The following is a 24,068-nucleotide window of genomic DNA, read 5'->3' on the forward strand; positions in this document are numbered from 1 at the left end:
CAGGCCATAGCTAACTGCAAAATCATTGGCCTCTGGCTGGATATCAAAAAACTACCTTTATCTACTTCTGTCTAAACTGTGGAAGCAATAGTTGAAATTAAATCTGTGAGAATTATGAACTGTAATAAATGCTTGTTATCCTTGGAGGTCATTCAATACCGCTAAATGCAAACAAATAAAAAGCTATTTATTACAAGCATCAATAAGCTCTAAACCTCTATAGAAGATAAATAGAGCTATTAGAGTTAAACAGGGCTGCTGCAGATTGTTGTGCGGCAACTGTGGTCTCTTGGTGTTACGTGGTTGCAGTGGCCACGCCAAACCTGCTCCCTCCTGACCTGGTGTGAACTGGTCTTGCTGCTCAGCCCCGTGGAGAATCCTTGGCGCATGTCTGGCCCTAATTAATGCCCCTACTGCAGCCTTTTGTTAGACAGGGAGATGGAGAGGGGAAGTGAAAGAGAGAGAGAGAGAGAGAGAGAGAGAGCGAGAGAGAGAGAAAGAAAGAGCCAGTAGAAAAGAGGACTGTCAAATATTGATTGTATTTGCATAAACAGCCGCAGTTGTTTAAAGCCCTGCATGACCCCACTTGCTAGCTTTGCAATCTCTGGGCATGCATACGGGGGGAAAAAATAAAGAGAGGCTAAATGAGCAAGAAAAGAAGTGATTAGAGTCAAGAGAATGCTTGGATCTCCCGCAATGCGACATGGCGTAGCCCTCTTAATCTAGCCATCCCAAAGGCTACGCCACAACTTGTTCACTTTGTAATTTGCACCAATTACAGCCCCATTAGTGAGTCCACTGTAGTAGGGCAGACAGAGGATAATGATGCTTTTCTGTTGAGTTGGCCATCAATATAATAGGTTGGATAAAACACCTGAGGAGGTGAAGTAGTCACTTTAGTTTTACTCTCTATATCAGCGGTGGCACTTAATAAATGTGGCCTCAGAAATTGAGGGGCAACAGAGTGTAGTGCATGGAGAGAAAAGAAGAGAAAATAATTGCTTTTCCCCTCTCCTGCCCGGCTCCTTTTCATCCAAGCTGCTCTCGCCTCGGCCCCGGACCCTCGGCGAGATGAAGCCTGGTGGTTTGCGTTGCGGATGGACCGTATATGATGCCAAGAGTTGTTGTGCAAGCGTTTGAAAAAGTGTCTGTGAGGCTGCTGAGGATTTCCTCTTAACTCGACTGTAACCCTCTCTGCGTTTTTAGAGGGCAAGCAGAGGAGAACATTGAATCCGACAGTCGTTGCCAAAGAACAGAGTGTTCAAATGAGTTTGCTCTTCCAGTTGTGTTGAAAGGAAAGAGACGGGATACATCGCAGGGCTCACAAAAACACTAAGCAAGACATGTTGGCATTTACCGGCAAACAAAAGAACTTAATCTTATATGACAACCATGATATTTGTAGTATAAAATACAAATTACTACAGAATAACTAGGCATTCAAAAATCACAAGCATATAATATATGTATGTAAAAGTGTCATCTTTCTGGTTCTTAAGCCAAGATAAACAGAACAAATTTCTATGTAGAAGCACATTTTTGAAGTGTGGTTCTCTATACTACCACTAACCTGTTTTGAAATAGAGCTGTAAAGATAATATTTGTGCAGTAACGTTCAACTTACCTTTTATTCTACCATGTCTACTTAATTTCTTTGTACTTATTATAGTTTACTTCTTTTATCTCCTGTGTGCTCTGTCCTTGAACTGTCTGCTGCTGCATTGCTGCAAATTTACCCACTGTGGGATAAATAAAGGATTACCTTATTTCATCTTACATTAAAAAAAAGGTAAAAGAAAATATGGAGCTTTTGCGGAACAATATGCCCACTTACTATCTTGCTATTATTGACAGTACTAATGCAACTGTTTTTTGGTTTAAAAAAAAATGTCAGCAGATGAGAGTGGTCATGTTTCTCATAAGATTCTGTTTGCATCAAGTCACCTTTTCAAGACCTTCATCCAATCAGAATGCTTTTTGTTTGACGATGTACCGTATAGTATTTTGTCGTATAGTGCAGCGCCCCTTAAAGCTGTGGCTGCAAGAGACTGATTTAAACTTATTTAAAAAGGAATTAAACTTGAAACTGTTGTGAACCCTCTGTCAGCTTCTCCTGATGACACTCACGGCAACTACACAGAAACAACTTAGCGTCAAACTCGACTCTGCACTTACTTGGGTCCCTAGCAATACACTCGCCAAGTGGGAAGAGGATGTTGAGAAAAGGAGATAAAAATAGAAAGATAGAAAGATGACTTCCGTTATAAGTGAGATAGCATACCAGAGAGCAGAATCATTTGGTGAATATGTGTAATCTCAGGGACCAGATGCATCCCCAATCTGTGACTAAAGATGACTCAATTTTTTCATAAAAATATTGCAATATGTATGTTAATAAAGATCATGACCGCCTTATTCATGTAGTGGTGTTTACTGTACTGTTTGTTATAGTGCATGTGGTGCTTGTATCCATTACATCCTAGGACCACAAAAAACTATTCATTAACTAATTAGATACACAGATAGTATGTCAAAAACTATTTCCAGTCTAGCATTGATTTCAGAGCAAGTGAATATATTTGCATTGACTATGTCTGCCAGTGTTTTCTTTTGCTCCGAGAGAGCTGACTTAAAGTTACTCATTTGCACTCTCCAGTGTATAAATGCGTCACGAATTAGACAGTGTGTTTTTCGGCAGCGGCTGGATGAGTTTTTGCAAACTCACACACCCGAGGACATAGCGTGGCACTTTATCCGCCGTGTATGCATGCATATTTATGTGTGCACCAGTCGTTTGTACCATCAACATGTATGCGTTTGTGCGTGGGTGTTTGTGTTTGTCTGTGAGTTCAACTTCATATTTGGCATTATGAGGGAGCTAGCAGAGCTGATCAGTGTCCATGCTGAGGGCTTTGTCACAGCTGACCTATATTAGATGAAAGCAGCTGGATCAGTGGCCTGCAGGGACAGCAAAAGAGTTGTGTTCTAATTATCTCTGCAGCTAGCTAGCGACACATCATGCCCGCACGCGCGCATGCACACGCTCGCATAAGTACACGGACGTACACACACACATGCACGCTTTCCGGCAAATCAATGGGAGCTCATGAGAGCATCTGCGGTGCTCTGCTTGATGAGCGTTAGCGGCACATTCTCCATGTAGGACTGGCAAAAATACATGTCACACAATGCATATTAAAAAGTCCTTTGTGTTGACAATGCCCGTCGGTCTGTGAACTGAACTGTGCATACACAACTCCAAATATAATTATCAGGTGATCGCAGCTTAAATGAAATCAGGTTCTTGTTGTGGCTTTTGGGAATTGCAGGAACACATTCAATCATTCTTTGCATGGATTCTAACAGTGTAAATGTAGTCTGTATATTAGCCGCTGTTGCCATGGAGCCCAAAAACTAACACATGCTGAAGGCATTCATTGGCTATAATGAGGCACACTATGACAGAAAGAAAAAAAAGCCCATGCTAACAGCTAACAGTAATCACTGCACTAATGCTAATGCTAATGGAAGGGTAATAAAGCATGTGGGACCCTGTGGCATCCTCTAATGCGACCACAGTTAGCTTATTAGCGTTTAGCATTCAGCTCACACAGACACAGCAAGGGCAAAAGAACAACACTATGTTCTCGCTTTTGTCTTAAAGTGAATGTATACAGGTACGTGCACACATGTTCTCACTCACAGCTGTATTCTTTGTCAGCTTCAGTGTGTGTGTGCGTGTGCTTTATTTTTCCTTCTCTGAAGTGATTTTACACATTCTGTTACCTTTAGGAAGTCATTGGACGCAGCACACTCTCAATTAAGCTGTTAGCCTCTTAGTCATGCCCTCCTTTCTTTCTTTTTTTGCCTCTTTTTCTTTCCGACCTTCACTCACAATCACTTATTTCCATGGCTAATGTCATTCCCTCCGCCGTCCCCTCGCTCTCGCCTCGTCAAATGCTCCATCCCTCCATTTGAGGCTCCAGGGCCTAGCGCTCCAACGGGGGAGCTGAAGTGTTAGCCAGTCAGTCAGGGGAACTTCTTGTTTTGGGACCAGCAGGCACAGCTGTACATTTTCCACCACACTGCGAGCACCGCCAGGGACCCATTTACAGGTCGGTGCTTATGGGGAGGGGTGCTTTTCCCATAATGGAGGGAGGGAGGGATGTACTGTGAAGAAAAGAAATAGAAACAAAGCTCAGTGCTTCCTGCCAGGTACAATAGATTTTGCATAAATCCTCACGTGAGCTTTTTATAGTGTGAGCTTCCCTAATGGTTTCTCTTTGTCTCTCCCATCCTGCAGAGTGACTGGGACCGAGTTATTTTGCCGCCCCTTTCTGGATAAAGACATGGAGCACCGTTTCCTGATGACACTGTGGTAAGTAGAGAGCATGCATGAGCATAAACCTACAAACACGCTCACACATGGACATGCAGAGATGTTATTCCTTCAGCTACTTGTCACCTGTACCCACATATAAATCCTACTGCTGTTTTGTGCGTCCTTGAAATCCATCCCCCGGAGGAGTGCATAAGTGGAGCCTCTCCAGGATTAATCCACGTCAATGAAACAGCTCTAACAAAGTGTGGGGAATCAAAAGCGCGCCACTCGCTTTGCTGCATGTCCTCTTCATGGTCCCATTTGAAGCAATATTGACTGAAACTCAAGATGCTTTCCCTCTAAACCCGTTGTCATGGCTGAACACTCCATACACAGGTTTGAGTTCTACCTGGCATGTGTGGGTTGGGGATGTAGCCTTTCAGAGGCTTGCCAAACGGTTGGCCTTATATTTTGGACAATGACTGATAGAGAGAGAGAGAGAGAGAGAGAAATAAAAAGAGAGGATAGAAAGATGTCAGACAAGAGCTGCATGGCACAGTAGTAAAGTAAAAAATAGCAGGCAGGGCTGACCGATTGTGCTGGCCCGAGGTTGTACAACTATTCTTAGCCTCAGTCTCCTCCTTTTCCTCCCTCCTATCTCTTGAGTATTGTGTTACCGATGTGACGTCAACGCTCCACAGTCCATCTGGCGTCTGGGAGTACTCTGGACCTATTCACTCTCTCTCTCTAACTGTCTTAAAACCACTTATCGGTCTTCCATCCATCTACCTCCGAACTGTTTGTTATTTTATTTATTTACCCTCCCTATTCACGTATTTATCCATCACCACCTCAGCTGATGTAGTTGTGCATTCCTCCTTTTTTTTTTTTTTTGGAGTTGGATTTACCAGGAAATGGGGAGCTCGGAAGCTTCCACTTAATTATAGCCACAGAGAGGGCCACTTAGAGACTAAATGCCCTGTGTGTCTGCATTTTCTCTGACGGGATGGAAGGGGCAGGATGGGTCGTAATGTTCTATTAAAGTAGAATTGCAGATGCATCAAAATGTTGGAAGAACCAGAAAGCCTTAGTATTTAATGTGGCCATAATGGCTTCACACTGTTGCCACAGTGTTGTGTCGCTGTTGCACTGACGTGAACGTGCAGTATATTCACTTCCAACAGATGTGCGTCATGTGCGAAATGACACACAATGAGATGTCCAGATGGAAGAGACAACTGAGGCGTCGTGACGTGACTAATGTATAATTAAGGAGTGCGTTGCCCTTGTAAAAAGGATCACAAATAGTTGTGCAAGAAATGAAAAACGGGAGCGGAGACAGATGAAGGCGTGAAGGAATCTGTATTGGACAGAAGTTGTAAATCTGAAAAGTTGTGAGCTGTTCGGCACAAAGCAATTCTAAAACTATGAAGCTGGCTTTAGCCCTTAATTACTTTGTAGCACTGGTTACAACAATGGATTCTGTGATTCGACCACAGTTTGCATGCTTTTGGATCATGCTTGACTGACATCACCTAACTGTCCTTTGTGTTTTCTCGCAGCTTTAGTGTGGCATATCAAATTTTTACCCCTTTTAAAATGACAGAAAGACATTAACATTCAATATAACAAAGTGGTACTGCGACGTAAAAGTAGAAGTTAGCCACCAAACATCTTATTAGTGTTATGAGTGGTCTAGGGGAAAATACTACATATCATTAAAAGATGACTCTCCCCTCTTCCCTGCTCCCAAGGAGCACCAATGCTTAACAAACTTGCAGTCCAAAATAATCTTTATCTTGCCATTATATTAAGCTTCAGTGTGAGCAAAGCCAAAACAACTAATCAACAGAGGTTTTACCTTACCTATGAAACACAGAACAAAAACAACATACAGGAGACCTTTCCTATAGACTCCCGAACCAAAGTCTGGAAGAAACTGAACTGGCTTCTCACCCCTACTTGGCAGGACTGCATTTGTAACATGCAAAACTTATTGGTACACGGAACCATTGGTAGCAGTTAGTTGTTCTCCAGTTAGTTGTTCTCCAGTTAGTTGTTCTCCAATCACTGCCCACACACAGCAACCCCTGCAGGCAGGGAGGGAGCACAGCACCACACAGGCAGACAACACACACATAACTCACTGTCATAACATTAGTCACACCTGCATGCATACTGGGTTTGCAAAATACTGCACGGTGACTTCAGTTGGAACTTGTGAGCTTGGGTAACAACGTGGAAAGTCGTCTACACAAAATGGCAACACTGACCGCAATTTGGAGAAGCCCGCATCTGCTGGCATCTCGAAGCCACCGAGGCTAACAGTTAGCCAGCTAATGGGCGCATAACTAAATGATAACAGGGTTTTCCTCATGCATATTCTAAAACTACAAAGAAACCTCTATATACAGTATATATAACTCGACTGCAATATATTAACTTCTAACTTAACAACGGGATTTCCGAAAATGTGAGGAAACACATCACAGCTTGTGACCTCTGACCTTACTGAAAGGTTAAGAGATTGCCAATAGCACAGGGCTGTTCGTATGGACCCATCTGAAGGCAGAAAAGGTCACAGAAGAAAGAACCTATTGTGTCGTCAACACAAAGTTCGGAATGAGGATATGAATGAGATCCTGACAGGTTTTATTTATTCTATTATATTTATAATTTTTGTCTTACTTTCCGTTGCAAGGTACAGTGTTCTGGACTTTGATGAAGGTGCAGTGTCTTGTGTTATTTACCCATTATTATTATTATTATTATTATTATTATTCATTGTAATTCTAAGCCTGTGCTCAGCTAAGACACAGTAGAGTTCCACTACCTCAGATAATCTTTAATTTTTTATCCTGCCAGAATCAAACCTAGAGAGACTGTCCTTTGTTTCCTCAGCTGATGCCAACTCAAAACTTCTTCCATCCTCACTTCACATGACACTCCTTTTCACACAACTATTTATAGGCACCTTTTAAAGTGTTTTGCGAGGAAAAAGGGGGGTTTTGCTGGTGCTGTCTTAACATCCATTAGATTAAAACTCCAATATTTATGGGAACTCATGACAGCCTGTTTTACGAAACATAATTTAAAAATGAACTCCACAAAAATGGATGTCATGTGAGGGGTGTTTTTTTTAGAAGCGAGTCGCTGCGCCACATTTGTTTTTCCCTCCCCTTTGCACAAGTTTTACTTTTGAATGGATATCTGTGTGTGGATATGCATACATTATTGAATGCATGTGTGCATCTGTGCTTACATGTGTGCCTTGTGGCTCCGTGCCCAGTCTTCTGTCAGCATATGGTTTCTCGGAGAGTAACTTCAAACGGCAGCTTTTTGTGGTCCTGAAGGACAGCATCTCATTAGGAAGCAGATTAGTGTGTAGCTGGGTTTGTGTAGCTGTGATGGAGCCAGGCAGGACTGAGCTTGCAGGAGAACAGGTTATCGGTTGTGTTTCTTGATTATCTGCAGTGCAGCTTATCAGTAGCGGATAAGAAAATTAGGCTGTGAAACGTTTTCTCCGCAGCAATCCTGCACGGTTTTTCTCTGCAACTTAATACGGGTGATTTCCTTTCATACTTTTCTATTGTACTCACCGGTACGAAATAAAGTTTTATTATTCCTTCGGGCCATTTTTAATCTCACTCTTCATATCCGAGCAGCAAGAAAAGAGGGCCGTTTGTCAAAAGTTGCAGCTTCTGCTCAGAATTATTGACAGGAGAATCTAAACAATAAAAAGCAAGATAACAAAAAAAGAAAACACGCAATAAATGTGGCAACTATTTGATGCCATAAGGGTTACTGTACAGTAGGATTTTCAAAACCTCATTGTGCTGTTAAATTCAGAGAAAAAGCAACAACTTGAACTTTGCCTGTGGCTAAATTCAAAGTTGGGAAAGTTTAGTACTTTTAAAAAAGAGGTCTAAAAATATTCTGAAAATCATACATACTATGGTCTCATTTTTGACAAGAAAAACCGATGGGGTTTTCTGTGTGAAAATTAAGAATAAGCAAGTGTGACATTAAATTCTCTCCGACTGTCCATCTTTTCTTTTGCCCTAAATTCTCAAGCGCTCCCCTCCTCTCTCTCTCCCACCAGATGATTTATGGACATCTTTTATCAACGTTGAAAGCAGGCCTCATCTGTTCTGAACTACTCAAGTCCCATATCATACAGTGAAAGAAAAGAGGAGGGATCCGAGTAAAGGGAATGAAATGTGTGTGTGCGTGTGCGCGTTTGACAGAGAGGAGAAAGAGAGGGAGCGGAGAGGTAGAGGGAGGCAGTGGCTGTCTAAGCCTTCACATGATTTAATCAAAGCCATCCATCACATCTGGATAATTAGACAGCAGCACGGATCGCATGACCAGAGCCCATCGGTTAGAACACACATGCATTCACACCCATCTCTACTTCGACACAAAGGCATTGCAGCCACAAAAAAAAAACAAGAGAGGCGGGTTCCCAGTCTGAAGTTCAGCACTGTCACTTTGTATCCACTCAGGACTATCGCACAGAATTAAGAAGTATCCATTCAGCTGTAGGAGGTTTGGGAACAGTTTGAGCCAGTCAGACTAAGTTGGTCCCCGTCGCTTTGAGACCTTGATGGTCCATTAACTGTGTAGAATTAGCGCTGGCAGTCGGGAGAACTCGGTGACCAGAACACGGGACCTCACAGCGGGACGTGTCAACAAAGTGATTCAGTATCTAAATACTAGTCTTGAGATAAGAGGAAAAAACACAAGCAGAAACATCTGGGGCTGAAAAATGTGCCAAATCCCTGTAGGCCTATACAGCATAACTAAATATGTACAGCCTTGTGAATTTTCAAGTAACTCACTTATTTTCATTGTGTTAAAGCTTAAAGTTATGTGTATTTTGGGGAACTTATAGGTGGGTGCCCTAGCCGGTTGCCAGCTGTCTGCCCACCACAGCTCAGTCACGCTCCACCTTTTGGATTAACTGGGAGTTAAACCGAGTAGGATCTGCCAAGATTATGACAACCAAAGCCATCACCCCAAGCTTCAAAACTATTCTTCAGGAAACCCCTTTGGGATTCGTCTATCTTTACATACAGTCCGTAGAAAAAGGCGAATTATAACTCCGCTTACATGTAGCTTATCGAGAGACATATCTGGGAAAAAAATAATTGTGTGGTTCTTACAAAGAATCCACACTCGCAAAATACCAACGTTTAAAACTTTTTAGTTAACTCTTGCTCCTGCTGCCTACTGCCTACTGCCTGTGGATTAATGCTGTGCCATAGACATCTGGTGCATGAGAAGCAAGTCCTTATTAAGCCTTTCTCCACTGCTTTCTATCATGCCATAAATAGACATCCATCCCTTATACTTCAATGGGGACTGTGTTGAAAGGGTGTCGGATTTCGGGTTCACATAGAGGAGAGTGGGGTGCGCAAACACCGCAGCTTTAGTTAAAAAGGTACCGCGGAGACTCTACTTCCATTGGATCCTCAGGAAGAACTACCTAACTTAGGAAGTGCTTGTGTCCTTCTACTCCTGGTCTACTGTGAGCATGCTAACGTGCTGCATCTGTGTGCGGTTTGCCAGCTGCACAGTGGCAGAAAAGAAAGTGCTCCCAGAAGATCATCAGCATCAAGCCTATAGCGTCCTCAAAGAGCCCTCCCACCCAGGACAACGTCTGTTTGAACTGCTGCCCTCGGGCGGACATTACTGGACAATTAAACCACAGACAAACAGACTTAAAAAAAACACAGTCTTTACCCCAGAGCAATATAATCACTAAGTGCTGCTAAATCCTGGACTCTTTAGGAGTTGCAGAAGAGGACAGGGCTGTGCAATTCTTGCAGGAAGTACGTTTTCAAATTTGCCGTACAGGTACAATGACACCAAGGGCATTCTGTGATAATGTAATAATCAAAGCATGTTCGCTTCAGAATGCAGGAAGTGTATTACAAAATTGTTGATTTAGAAAAATCTGACAAAAAGGACCAAAAAATGCTTTAATCCTTCTTTATGAATACACAATACGTAAAAGGCACTTGGTAATTATTCGCTCAATTACATGCATATCAGACGATGATATGTATTGCCACCACAGATTAGCAGTAATCCTGCCAGGATGTATTTTTATTGTGTTAGCTCGTAATTAACCAACAATGCGGCTCTTACGCCTTGAGTGATCCTGTTTTAATGGTGAATTTGTGTTTACATTGATTTGATGCGGGGGAGTACAGTGGATATATGGGCTCTCATAGGAATTTAAAACAATATACACTAATGAATGTGTGCATGCTCTAACGAATTCATGCACAAGCTTATTGACTGAGAGTTGATCTTGAGTGGTAGCCCCTCTCCTTTTAGCGTAGCGAGATGCCTTGGCCTTTTTTTATCTCTTCTACTCCTCTCATGTCTCACTTATCATGCAAACAAATGAAAAGTGTGCGGATTCTTTCTGCTCATCTCTGCAGCAACATCTCTCTCTCTCTCTCGCTGCTGCCTCATAAACACAATCGCACATGCAAAAGTCTGCAAAAGAAAAATCACATCCTCATTTGTCATTATCACCTTATCTCTTCTTCAGATGCAATCTTTCTCGCCGCATTTCATTCTCAGCTGCGACTGAGTTGTCGGCGCAGGTAATAAGATGCTTTGAGCCTAAAACAGATCGGATTTGTCACAGAAACCAGCTGGTGAAGAGAGGTAGGTGAAACTGTAAAATTCGACAGATTCGAGCGCCGAGCGTGGGGGTGTGTGTCTGCTGGTTGTCACATGTGTGTCTGTGGGGGGGAGGAAATGAAGGCAGTTGCAAATTCTAGTCACTCGCGGGGTATATGCTCCCGCAGTGACCCGTCCTGCCAGTCACAACTGAAATGACATGTGCTTTCAACACCGCAACACACACACAGAAACAGGACACGTGCAGAGTGCCAACTTTGACTAATGTTAGCATCAAGTGACTCCAGCAAGTGTGTGTTTTCTTCTTGGTCTAAGAATAATTGAAGGATACTGTGTCTCTATGAATGATGCTCTCGCTGTTTTACTCAAGTCCAGAAATTCACAGGCACAGCTGCAGAGTGGGTAAATGCCCCCTAGAGTCACTGTGGATAAGATTTATGATGAACACACACGAGAGTATCTGAACACCCAACACCATTTTCTTTCGGGGTGAGTGTTTATTGTAACTTGGTAGGGGAGCAACGGTAACGGTAGCTTGATCTAATTGAATAAACCGATTACGCAGATTCGTGTGGAATACGTCCCCCCAGCTTTTCTACCTCAAAAACATCAGGACAGCTGCCTCACTCTGATTCTTGGTTGGCAGTCGTCGCTGTGTCCTTATCTGCTGCGTTTCGGGCAAGAATTCAAAGACTCCCTAAAGCAGGTGCTAATGGCTCATCTGGCAACACCGCTTTCCAGTGCATTAACAAGTTGTGAGCGGCTTGTTTATGCCCATATAGACCTATAAAAACTAAAATGATGTAGATTTCCATTAACGGCACCGCTTGAGTGGGTGTAAGCAAATTTTTTGCAGATGAGGAATACAGCTGCGGTTCCAGTTACGATCAGCGCGAGCCAAAGTTAAATCATATACATCACTGCACATGCTAAGTAACAGCAGATTATGGTAACGAACATCTTTCCTAATTAGCTTTACTAAATCTTGACTTTTGTGATGCATTAGTGTCGAAAGTTAATGGAAATAATTTCAGCTATTGAAATAAATGTCTTAAAGGTTAATGGTAGAATAATCAGCAACACCGTTTCATTTAGATCACCAAATGACATGCTAAGACCTGACAACAGCCTGGAAGCCAGCTTCCAAGCTCCACCACCCACAAAATTTTACTTGAGACTTCAGATTCGGACTCCAGAGTTATACACCTCATCTGAGCGCCCGGGAGTTGATTGAGAAAATTTAGAACATTTAGACTCTTGCTATCACGTCTGTTGTAAAAGATATGGACGGGGGTAAAACTTTGGCAAACAGTTAACAGCGGTTAAGGCATTCGTCGAACCATACGTCACGTAATCTGCCCCTCTGATTAGTTGGTAGGGCTAGCCAACTGCATGCAGAGTTTTTTTTCTTCGTCAGCATCGGTTGAAACACGCCCCATAATGATATCCAAATGGCGTGATACCAGACTAATGTTCTGATAAGAATTTAGTGCGGCTAATCGGATAATGCAGCAGGATCACTAAAGAGCCCTTGTGAGATTTATTTGAGAGAAAATTTCTAGCATATCATTCGCCATCTGTCATCTCTTTTTATTGATTCTAAAAAAAATAAGGGCACTACATGCCTCGGTATTACTTTGGAGAGGCGATGAAAATGAGTCTGAAGTAGTGATACACTGTAATGATCTCATATGCACTGCACTGTGAGAAAGGTTCTGAAATGATTAGCTTAAGACTTAAAGCTTGATGTACTGATATACTGTTTCCACGATACGCAGCATTTTTACAGAAGCAGGCATAATACAAGGAACAGGAGGTGACTGTAGCTTAATTGTTTTCCATTTAACTTGATTTCATAGGGTACATTCGTATATACACGAGTGAAAGACAACCGGTATGGAGAAATGTAGAAACCCTGTAAACGAATGTATTGAGGTTGAAAACAGCATGTTGCAGATATGGTTACCATGGTGAAAGCAGCATATAACAGGCAACATGTCGAGTGACGGAAAGAACCCTGTGGACGTAGCCTTGAGCATATTGCATACATATACAGACACGAATACAGCTGCAGTGCAGACAGGAAACAGAAAACATCCACATGTTCGACACACATGGGATACGACCCGATTTAAGCCGTCGTTGCAGAAAAGACATTAAGACTGATTAATTTAAATTAAAAGATATAGCAATGTGGCAAGTAACCCCGACTGTGAAATAAAGATAAGGTAGCACCATTGCAAAGGGAGCACCTTTATCTTTATATTGGTTCAGATTATTTTTATTAATTGAATCTTATAAATAGAAATGTAATAGAAGCCAATGATCAGTCTTCAGTTTCTTTTGGGGAAGACATAAATTAAGAAGACAGAAAGAAGGAGTGCAATCCCTTAAGTCAGTGCATGTGACAATGAACAGAGAAAAGGAAGTGCATGGCATACAAAATGCATGACTGAGCCTCTCTTTTTTCTTCTTCTCTCTCACTTATTTTACATTCTATCCCTTCCCACCACACCACATTTCCTCACCCATATCCTCTTCTTCTATCCATCCTCTCTGTTTTTTTTAGTTTTTTTTTTTATCTCCGTTCCCCTGACTGTGCCCTGACACTCCAAAGCTCTGCTCCCCTCATTAACTCTCTTTCATGGGGCTGCAGATGACAATAATTGGTTTGAAAACAGAAGACAATGGGATACAAGGATTATCCCTGGCTCATACCCACCACCACCACCACCACCCCACACCCCCACACCCACTTCCAGAGAACATTTCTGCTCTGCGTCACCCGCCAATACTTCTTGTCCTTGTCCCTCTTGCCTGCATGATATCATAGAACAGTGAATCAATGCTATGCATTTTAAGCTTTCACAGGTTTCATAGGGTTTTGGCTGAGGACAGGGGCAGGCAGTCCATCGATATTATATGCCGTGAAGGAACACACCAAAAACAAAATGCAGTACGTAGCATGTAGCATAACATGGCAATTTTAGTACTGTGGCACATGTTGTGGGGAAGCTGTGTACGGTCAAAATCGTGGCCCAACGTTACACCCAGTGGCCGAGTTAACATCACAGTCAAATTTCCAATTATCATTCTAAAAACAAATTAACATTAATTTATCCTGAGATTTATTTATTTATTTATTTTAACTGCAAATGTAACGGAGTTAATGTGACTCCACTTGCCACCTCTCACACTAGTCGTCAGTTACGACATTATTTTAAGGTTATTGAACGCAGCACCCCTGCGAATTAGGGTCGTGCACCCTGGGAGACCGTAACAGTTTTCCTGCGCTGTCTCCCTGGTGAGTGCACATGATGCTAGCTCCGTAAATATTTACCCTTATACTTTTAAATTTCATATTTAAGTGGGTGTCTTAAGTTATGTTTTTGTACTGTTTCCTGTGCTACAGTGTGAGAGCAAGTTATCTGAAAGTTCCACTGAGACAGACTGTATACTGTTCTGCCAGGTACGTGTAGTGTTTATGTTACACATATATTTTTTTAGCTAATAGTACAGTTTTCCTGCGCTGTCTCCCTGTGTTAGAGCAAGTTATTTGAAAGTTCCACTGAGACTGACTGTATACTGTTCTGCCAGGTACGACAAATAAACCAACGAAAACAGTGGTTCGGTCTCTGTTGGTGTCCATAAACACAACGCACGAACACTACCGCTACACAAAGAATCCCAGAAATACACAAATCAGGCACAACATTATGACCACTGATAATAATAATAAATAATAACCCACATCCCTACTTAAGTGTTAACTCACTCACTGGGTGCACAGTGGAGAGGGGTTGGCTGCAAATTAGAGAAGTACTTCCCTGAAACGGAGGACCATGTTTGAAGAGGTTAGACGTTCTTGATCACTGTTGGCTTCAACATGAAAATAATTTGAATGCATATTTTCCTCAGTGTCCTACCATGGAGATAATTATCATTGTGTCCTTTTATGTGGGTTTTTAAAGCTCGCTACAGCTTTTGCAAACTATGTGGCGTCATGGGTGTACCAAAGAATAGAGGACAAGTGTTGCTACAGCCGATGGTTTTCAGCCCAAAAGCTGTTCAATAACCACCAACACGCACACAAAACCAGCCAAAATAATAGGTCAGTATTTTGTTTAGCACTTTGACCACCCACATTGCCTATACTAGTGTCACAAACAATACAGTCAAAGCATAGAATTGATCCAGCATCAAACTGCTGCAGCAAACCACCGCAACTGCTCACACCTGGCTACTACAAAGCCATTTGAAAGCAGCACAGGCATTACACATTCAGTGCCCTCAAGCACACACAGTCTTGGCAAAAGTAAATAAATATAGTTTGGTTTTATTTCAAAGCATTAAAAAATTATTAGAAACCCAGCTAAAATGATCTCAAACCAGTCCAAATTTTGTTCACCTGCCAAAACTCCATTTTACCCGCAAAATAAAATAAAAAGAAACTGTGCTTGAAAACTCCTGATCTGGCAACACAATGTTGCCAACATTGTGGAGGACCCAAACGCAGACAGATGAGGAGGCAGGAAGTAGAAACTATTATAGATATTTGTTATGTAACAAAAGGGGGTGCAATGATAAGGCAGGGTAATGCAAACAGTCCAACCCATATGGCAGTCCAACAGAAGTGCCAAGAAATTACAAAAACTACAATTCCACAGAAAGCAAATAGGGTTCAAAACCACAAGGCGAAAAGAAACAGCAGTTAAGCACAACACATGCAACATGGAAAGCTGAACAAATGAACTGACAAGCAACAAAAGGGAAAGACAGGACTATATATACACACAGGGGCTGATAGGGTAAGGACGGACAGGTGAAACTAATGAGGGGCGGAGCCTAGGAGCACAGGTGAGAGCAATCACTGAACGAGAACAGACAGGAAGTACAACCAGCCATTTCAAAATAAAACAGGAAACAAGAAAAACCAATAGAAAGTCCAAAACTAATGACATGTTGAGGAAATGAGGTAGCCTAGATGATTATTAAAAATAAACACATAAACATATAGCTTATCAGTTATCCAAGAGACAGTCATTTTGTTTTATTTTTTTCACTGACAAGTTTGGGGAAATGTTTCTCTAACCCCTTCTCGTCTCTTCTTTGTTTAAAGTGTCTTGGAGTTGCGAGATGAGTCCCCACGGGGATAGATCATCTGTTCCTGCCACAAGCAGAAGTGATGTTACTGACACAATCTCACATGCACAAACAGAACGGGGGTTCTGTGAAACGATAATGACATTTGATTAAACGCTGTGACTAATGCGATGTCATCTTTCTAAGGAAACCATGGACCTGTGACAAAGTGTTGGAGGAAAACAGAACAGCGGGAGGGAGCAGAGATTGGGTGATGAGAGCCGAGTTGGTGAGGAGTGAGGGTCGAAAAAAAACAAAAACAAACAGAAAAACAGGTTTCACCGTCATCCGCGTTCACGGACCCTTGTGGCAGAGAAATGTCGAGAGTTGATGTTCCATTCTTTCTTAGCGCTCTCTTTTGCTGTGTTTTTTCCTGTCATTCTATCCCTCCATCACCTTCTCCCCATCTGTTTTCTACTCGTTTCCATTTGTCCTAAAGTCACTCCCTCTGTTGTCGTGGCTCATCCCTTGCTTCCTCTTTTCATCTATGCTCTCTCCATCTCTGCCATCCGGTTGAGGGCTCTCAGGTTTCGGCTGTAACTGCTTTAGAGGAAGGGATAATGGTTTGTAATTCACTCCCGGCCTCTCTCCTCTGGTCAGAGGCCTACTCAAGAACAAGCGTAGAGAAGTAATCGTGTGTGTGTGCTTCTGTGCACATATGTGTGTGTGAGGAGAGTGTCCTGTATCACCAGCCACACTCCTATGAGCATTTAATACTGCATTTGTGTTTGCATTAATATATATTTTCTGCATGAAGAGTCTAAACTCTTTCAACCGTACTTCCTGTGTGTGCGCTTTGAGTGTGGTGCTCACAGTCTGATCATCCGATACGTTACGTAACCCCATGTCAAAATTAAACGCCCCTTCCATGCAGAAATAATGAACGCGAGCAAACACACACACACACACTGTTACGACACAGAAACTGGGAAGCAACAGCCCCTCCACTCCCCTCCCACTGTGGCGCCACAGAGCAAGACTCCGCTATGCCGCCACCCTGGAGTATGAATAATGCAAGGATCCCATATGTGTCAGCTCGTAAAACTAGATCACCAACTGTGGGCCCAAGGAAGTTCGGTTGGCCCAGGGGTGCCCCGTGGCCTCCAGCATGGGGGTTTAGGCTAAGCAAGTCTGGGCAGACTGTATACTGTGCAATGCCAACCTCAGGGCAACAATGGGGGCTGTAACAGCCCGGATAAGCATAGCAGTACCCATTTACAGTACATCTACACTTTAATTTACAATATAACTTTCTTTTCTTAACCCATGATTGCTCTTCTACAAAGGCACAAGAATGTAGTGGAATATGCATGAAGATAGGCTTTTTCAGGTTTGTTTTTGCAAAATATAATAATTTTTAAAAGCATTGATATTATTATGACATGTGTCACTTACAGCAATGAACCCTCCTAGACTTACTGAGTAACTCTGTAGTTCCCCTCCACTTTATGGAGCTCCATAGCCCCCCAATTTACCTGTTTAGTTGAGTCTCACTAGACTGTTAAAATATTAGCATCAGGCTCAGCCTCAGCAGGAAATGTTTCTTAACAGGAAAAGCCCTTAAAGTCAATGCCGTGCTAGTTGCAACAAGCCAAATAACAAAAACTATTTCGCAGTTTTCACTGTCTGTTTTGCAAATGTTTGAATAGCATCGGGTATTTTCTTCAGGAGATGGTGGAGACCAAAAAAGAGATAACCAAAAAAAAAAAGTTGTTTCCCTGGTAGACAGTGGTAGACAGAGACCTGACTAAATATGAACAGCAAATGTTGTACTGGTGGGTGTGTATGATATGAATATGCCAAGGTTGTGTTCAGTTTGCTTGGCCTACCATCAGATGGCAAGCGAAAAATCACTTATTGCGGGTTATATTTGTATGCTCAATCTGTGCTAATAAGCAACTTGTTGACTGCTGTTTCTCCATGCCATGCGACTGTTCTACATAGCATTTCTCATACCATGGCGGCGAGAACTAAAGGACGTCTACGGGGACCAATTTGTGCTACATGGGCTATTTCTATAGTTAAATCATTAAATTCCAACCTGCAGATGTCAGACGGGCTGTCTGCCAGCGAAAAGTTCAGCATCACTCAGACTCACCTAAATGATTTTCCAATGTACTCCAAAAGAGAACGGCACTGTCACTCACTGGATGACGCTTTGTCTGATTCGCTTGGGAAACTTTAGCGTATGTGGAAACTTTTTATTTTGCTATTTATAAGAGTAAGGGGGAAAGTAAAACAAAAGTTAAGCCAGGAAAGTTTTCTGGACTTGGTAACAAGAAGTGTTTATTCACTTCCTTGTCATGAGTGAGATGTGAGGATCACTACCAAATATTATGGCAAATATGGTGCTACGGAAGGGAAATCATTTTTACACTTAATTAATTTGTTAAAATAATTAGTATTTTGGTAGCTGGAAGGCATACTTTGTTTTTCTTGTTTCCTGTGTGTCTGCTAAGATAGCTTCTGGCTGTAGCTTCATATTTATCACAGAGACACAAGAGTAATCTTTTCATATAACAGAAAGCAAATAATCTGTGCTCCCAAAATGTCAAATCGCCCTTTTAAGAAGAAGATGAAGTCCCTTAGCCGCAGAGTAGTCGCAGTCTAGACTTTTCACATTGAGGAGTCTGAACAGACCGACAATTATCCACAAGCACCAACTGAAGCCTCACATTTTGGAAAGTGTCTTAGCGCACAAAATCACCTCCCACCCCCCTGGTTTATTTTGCTGCTCCGCTGCACCTTTGATTTAAGCCCCCAGATTTGTTTTCTTTCCAGCAGTTAGTGAACTTATCAGGCTCTGGCATGGGTGTGTTGTCGCTGTCACGGTGCTGATCCTTCCCTCTGTTGTCAGCAAGGTGGAGAGTTGCTTTGTTTGTCGAGATGTGCTCAGCAATTCAATTTCACAGCTCTGTCTCAGAGGAGAGCTGGAAGAGCATAAGGAGAGAGGGGACAGTAATTGAAAGGCAGTGGAGCTCATCCTGTGTCCCCTTCTTTGACTTTTTTCCCTTTTGTGTACGTCTCTCTTATATGTGCGATGGTCTTTTCTGGCCAAGCTATGTAGTTATCCGCAAAATAATGTGCGATAAAAAACAACTCACATGGTGTGCGCTCCCTTCTTTTGTCCCTGCTTTTATAGGCAGCAGAAAGTTGTCCTAGATTTGTCCCTATAAAAATGCATTTTGATCTCTGCTTTGCTTTGAATCAAAAGCCTGAGCTTTAATCAATATTTGAATTACCTGCGCGACAGCAGAATGGTAATTTTTACCACATTAAAGTATTAAATTTGCATGAAAATGACATTGTTATAATAAGCCAGGGATTTTTCACACTTTCATTTAGACGCATGAACAAGCCTCCTAGTTTGAAAAGGAGTGCCATGCGCCATAACTGCCATGCTGTGCGATATTATCATTCATGTGTCTGTGCACTGACACGCTAAAAGTTGAATGCAACAGTGTAATCATGCTGTAAAAAACTGAGGTCAACAAGTTCGTCCTCATTTCTAGCAGGAAGTGGATGATGACATTTGAAATGACATTTGAGAGTAATGTTTGTTTGAACGCTTGACAAGTTAACGTTCTCTTAATAGTTAATGGTAATCTCACGTGTTCCCAGAATACAGCTTTCAGGTGTCAGTTTAGATTGCAGATCGTTCATTCTAACATGCCTATATACCTCATCCGGCATTAAAGGGGAACTACTGTTTTTTACAACCTGGACCTCATTTCTGGCATAAAATACGATCGTTTACTCACCCATATAACTTTTGTGTAATTTGCAGTCAGTCGGGAGATAATTAGATCAGCGTATATCCATATAGTGGAAGTGACTGGGGCACCGAAACACAGCCTCTAAATAACACATTATCTGCCGCGTTCTAGTGCTATTCCCCGTTGAGTCCAGAGTTAGCTGTTATCATCATCCAGGGTCTGTAGATTGACCTACAGACCCTGGATGATGTCTTCTGACCTGGATGTCAACTCTGAGCGTCGCGCGCACCCGCGATGGTCGGCTTGTTTACCTGTAATTTGCTACTGCTAGTTTTTTGCAATATGGCTGAATATTTTTCCGATTGTGAGGTTGTGGACGAACCATAGCAGTATCAAATTACAGGTAAACAAGTCCCAGACTCCCAGACTCAATGGGGAATAGCACTAGCACACGATAAAAAAATATTGGTGAAATGAACAAGTTTCGCGGCAGATAATGTGTTATTTAGAGGCTGCGTTTCGGTGCCCCAGTCACTTCCACTATATGGATATACGCAGATCTAAATATCTCCCGACTGACTGCAAATTACACGTTATATGGGTGAGTAATCGTATTTTATGCCAGAAATAAGGTCCAGGTTGTAAAAAACAGTAGTTCCCCTTTAAATGCGAAAGAGCTGCCGCCCCATCCCATTCTGGAAGAGGGCCATGCCATTTTTGCCAGCACTACAGCTACTGAGTTCAGCCATACACGTTTGAACCAGTGTTTATGCCCCTATGACGTCCAAACCTGATTTTCATTACAATGAAAAAGTGCATAATATGAGGGCCCACACAGTTAAAGATTATATATTTAGTTTTTTTGGCTACTCTGCTCGCTGGTTCTCCTTTCAGTGTGTCACTTGGCTTGTGAACCAACAAGCCTTTTTAGCGGAGTGTTGTAACTAGGTCTGAATGAATGTTTTGGCTCTGAATTTGGCCAGAGAAGAGAGAGGGGGAGTGCCACGCTGCATAATTCAGAGTAGATGGGATATTATGCGCCATCTGTGTCCATATCCCGGTGGCCCTGTCAGAATTGATCCACAACCCTTGACCTTTTCCGAGTGCTTTCCACCCGCCCAGTCGTGCGCGCCGTGTTAGCGTGCAGCCACGCGGGTGTTTGTACATCGCTGTGTTTTGAGTGTGAGTCAGCATGCTGCTTGATAACCTTTCCACTGGATTACAAAGTGCAGGTCAGGCACACACGGAGACTTTTTCTTATTTTGTTGACGCTCGACCCAAAGGTCATTTTAGAATACATGGGATATTACTGGCATGGGGTCCACTGCGTAGGCTAAATAGGTCACATGAATTAAGTTAAGGGAAAGTCTGACTTTTTGGGACTTTTTTAGCAGAGTTAGTTGAGAAGTTAGATAAAACTCCCAGAGATGTACCTTAAATATGACTCTAGACCCTGCAGGTGCCTACTGAAATTAGCATTTAACATAACATTTTCCTTATCTGTCTAGGACCTGCACAGATTGTCAACTAAGTATACGGACTATAATTACTGTGATAAGTATTATCACAATACAGATCATTTAAGGTACACCGCAAATATGTGTAACTAGAGAAAAGCACCAACCTAATTGGTTTGCCCTGGAATCATCCTCCCAGCCCTTGAGGTTATTTGGTATTAGCCGTTCTCCACACGAAATCACGACGAATCAATGAAAGACTAATCATCTTCTTTGTGTTGCTTGTGCTCGAGACAGATGTTACAGATTACACATCCTTGTGTCAAGTTTGTTTGTCCCACAATCCAAAGTGCGAGCGAGCGCGGCTTTTGATTTGAAAGATGCCTCTCGCCCTCGCAGCATTAGCGTGCTTTCATCCGACATTTACGAGGATGCGACGAGGGGACTCACGAGGAAGTGACTCTCTGATGAACAAAAATGGCAGCAGAAGTATTTAGACTTATTTAGAGCGCTATCAATGACTGGTATCCGAAAACTGTTACGCAAGGAGATGCACACTCAGTTTCATTATGTGTGATGAAGTCACTGCGGTAGAGAGTATTATCAATTTCTGCCTGTATGACTGGATATCGGGTCAAATGATTAACCCGGGATGAATTACCTGAGTTTCGAATCTGAGGATTTCGCTTCACAGTGTTTGATTTGGGTAAGGAAAAAAAACACTATCTTTCAGGAATATGATACCACCCAGTTAAACAAATAAAAAAACAACTGCTTGATGATCTCATACTGTATCAGTGGTTCACTCTGAAGCTCTTGACTGTAAAGGAAGAATTGAAGTTTTTAGAAGTTTTTTTTGCTTTGTATTAAAACTATTAGCTCAGGAAGAATATGTACCATTTTCTCAGGAAATCAGTGCCATTTTTTACCTTTTTGCACAATGAACAGAAACTAAAAGTTTGTGAATACCGGGATCTGTCGTGCATCCGGGGTGCAGGAGCAGGAGAATGAACTATGACATTATATGATACTTCATATATTCCTACTGTATTTTTATCTCTTTGTCCCTTTCAGTACAGCTTGATGTTCTTTGTTGAAGTGGGCCTAGCCTTAAGCGCAGCCGAATGCCTCTGAAGAATCAAATCAGCCGTGTGATGAGCTTGAACTAAATGACTATCTTACTGTAATTCATGCCAGGGGTGGGAAGCTTGAATACAAAGTACAACATGAAAGGCCGGAAGCCTCGGCTCTCACACAGAAGACATCAAAGAGCAGACAGGCGAATGACACCAAGCTTTCCTCTGATCCTCAAGGAATCAAGAAAAGGAACGAGTGGTTGACACCGCTCCTTAAATCGTGCCGTCTCCCCAGCCGAGCGATTCTCCTGACTCTTCTCTGGCGCTCCCCCTCATTCTCGGCTTTTGCAATTTTATCTCTGATTGACTCTCGTATTTTCCCCCCTCGTCACAGCTGGCTGAGAAGTTAAGGTCGTTAAGGGTTAGTATCGATTTGATGAGCCCAAATCGTTCCGCTTTTATGGCACCCTTGAAACTTAGTGAGGTCGAACCACAGATGCCTGCACACATACACAAGTACAGTGTGTGTGTGTGTGTGCGTGTGTGTGTGTGTGGGGGGGGGGTTACCACTTGAGCCAGCCAGATTGAAGTTAGGCCACTTTGTGATCTGCGTGTGAGTCCTCTCAGCAAGTATGTGGATTTGTGTCACGTCTAGGTAACGCTAATGTGTTGTAGATTCTCATCTGATTGGAATTAATTAGATGATGAGGAGTGTGTGCTGACAAGCTGCTTATTCTGATTAGAGAGATCAGCTTCCTGTGAGAAGCAGAACTAACAAGGCTCGTGAACCTCGACACCGAGCTTTCTTAGCACGTCTCGACCTTGTCTACATCCACAGATTTAGCTTTCCGGCACAATTTCGGCTGAAAAATCAGTGGATTATCAGCAAACACAGATGCAGCATGTGTCTCTGTATATAATTTTAGACAACTTGTGCACCTACGAGGGGAAATTAGGTCATTTTCACACCTCTAGTTTGTTTACTCTGGTTGGAATCAGGTGATATGTTTGTTTTTTTTTTTTTTTCCCCCCACACAGAAAAATCAGAGTGAACCAAAATGCATCACTGGAAACAACATGACAACGTTCGCTTCACTTAAAGGTCAGATATGTCTGGGGTAGAAACAAGAAAGTAAATAGAGGAAGAAGGTCCTGTGTTCTCGACAAGTGCTTGTATCTGTGAGAGAGACAGTGCTATGCAAATCAGCATCAGTGGCAGAGTGGGCTTCTGCTCATTACAGATTATGTAATTATCTGTGAACCATCGGAAACAAGAGGAGCGCTGAATGCATTTTATGAAACATATTGAATATACTATACTGCTTGACAAGTCACCAGATGACTTGTGCGTAACCGCGTATTTGCGGCGTCGTGACTCATGGTGCATTCTCGCAAGCTACGACAAATTACAACACATTTCCAATGAAACCAGCGATATGAAGCGACAAATTGATGCTTCACCTGTTCCCGTGTTGAAACAGTCAATGCCTGTTCCAACCCCGCTGGTTGATTGACTCTCCGTCCGACAGCGACGTGGTGACAGTATCATGGGCAGTGTTGGACCCTTTGTTTCTTGAAATGTGAATGCACCATAAGTAGACATGGCAACTCTCTTTGAGGAGGAAGAATCCTCACCCTAAAGACATCTTAGCTCGAACATGCGGGGTACACCGTGGGTCAGGACAAGGTTGTGTGA

Source organism: Chelon labrosus (assembly GCF_963514085.1).
Source record: "Chelon labrosus genome assembly, chromosome: 16".
NCBI classification, from domain to species: domain Eukaryota; kingdom Metazoa; phylum Chordata; class Actinopteri; order Mugiliformes; family Mugilidae; genus Chelon; species Chelon labrosus.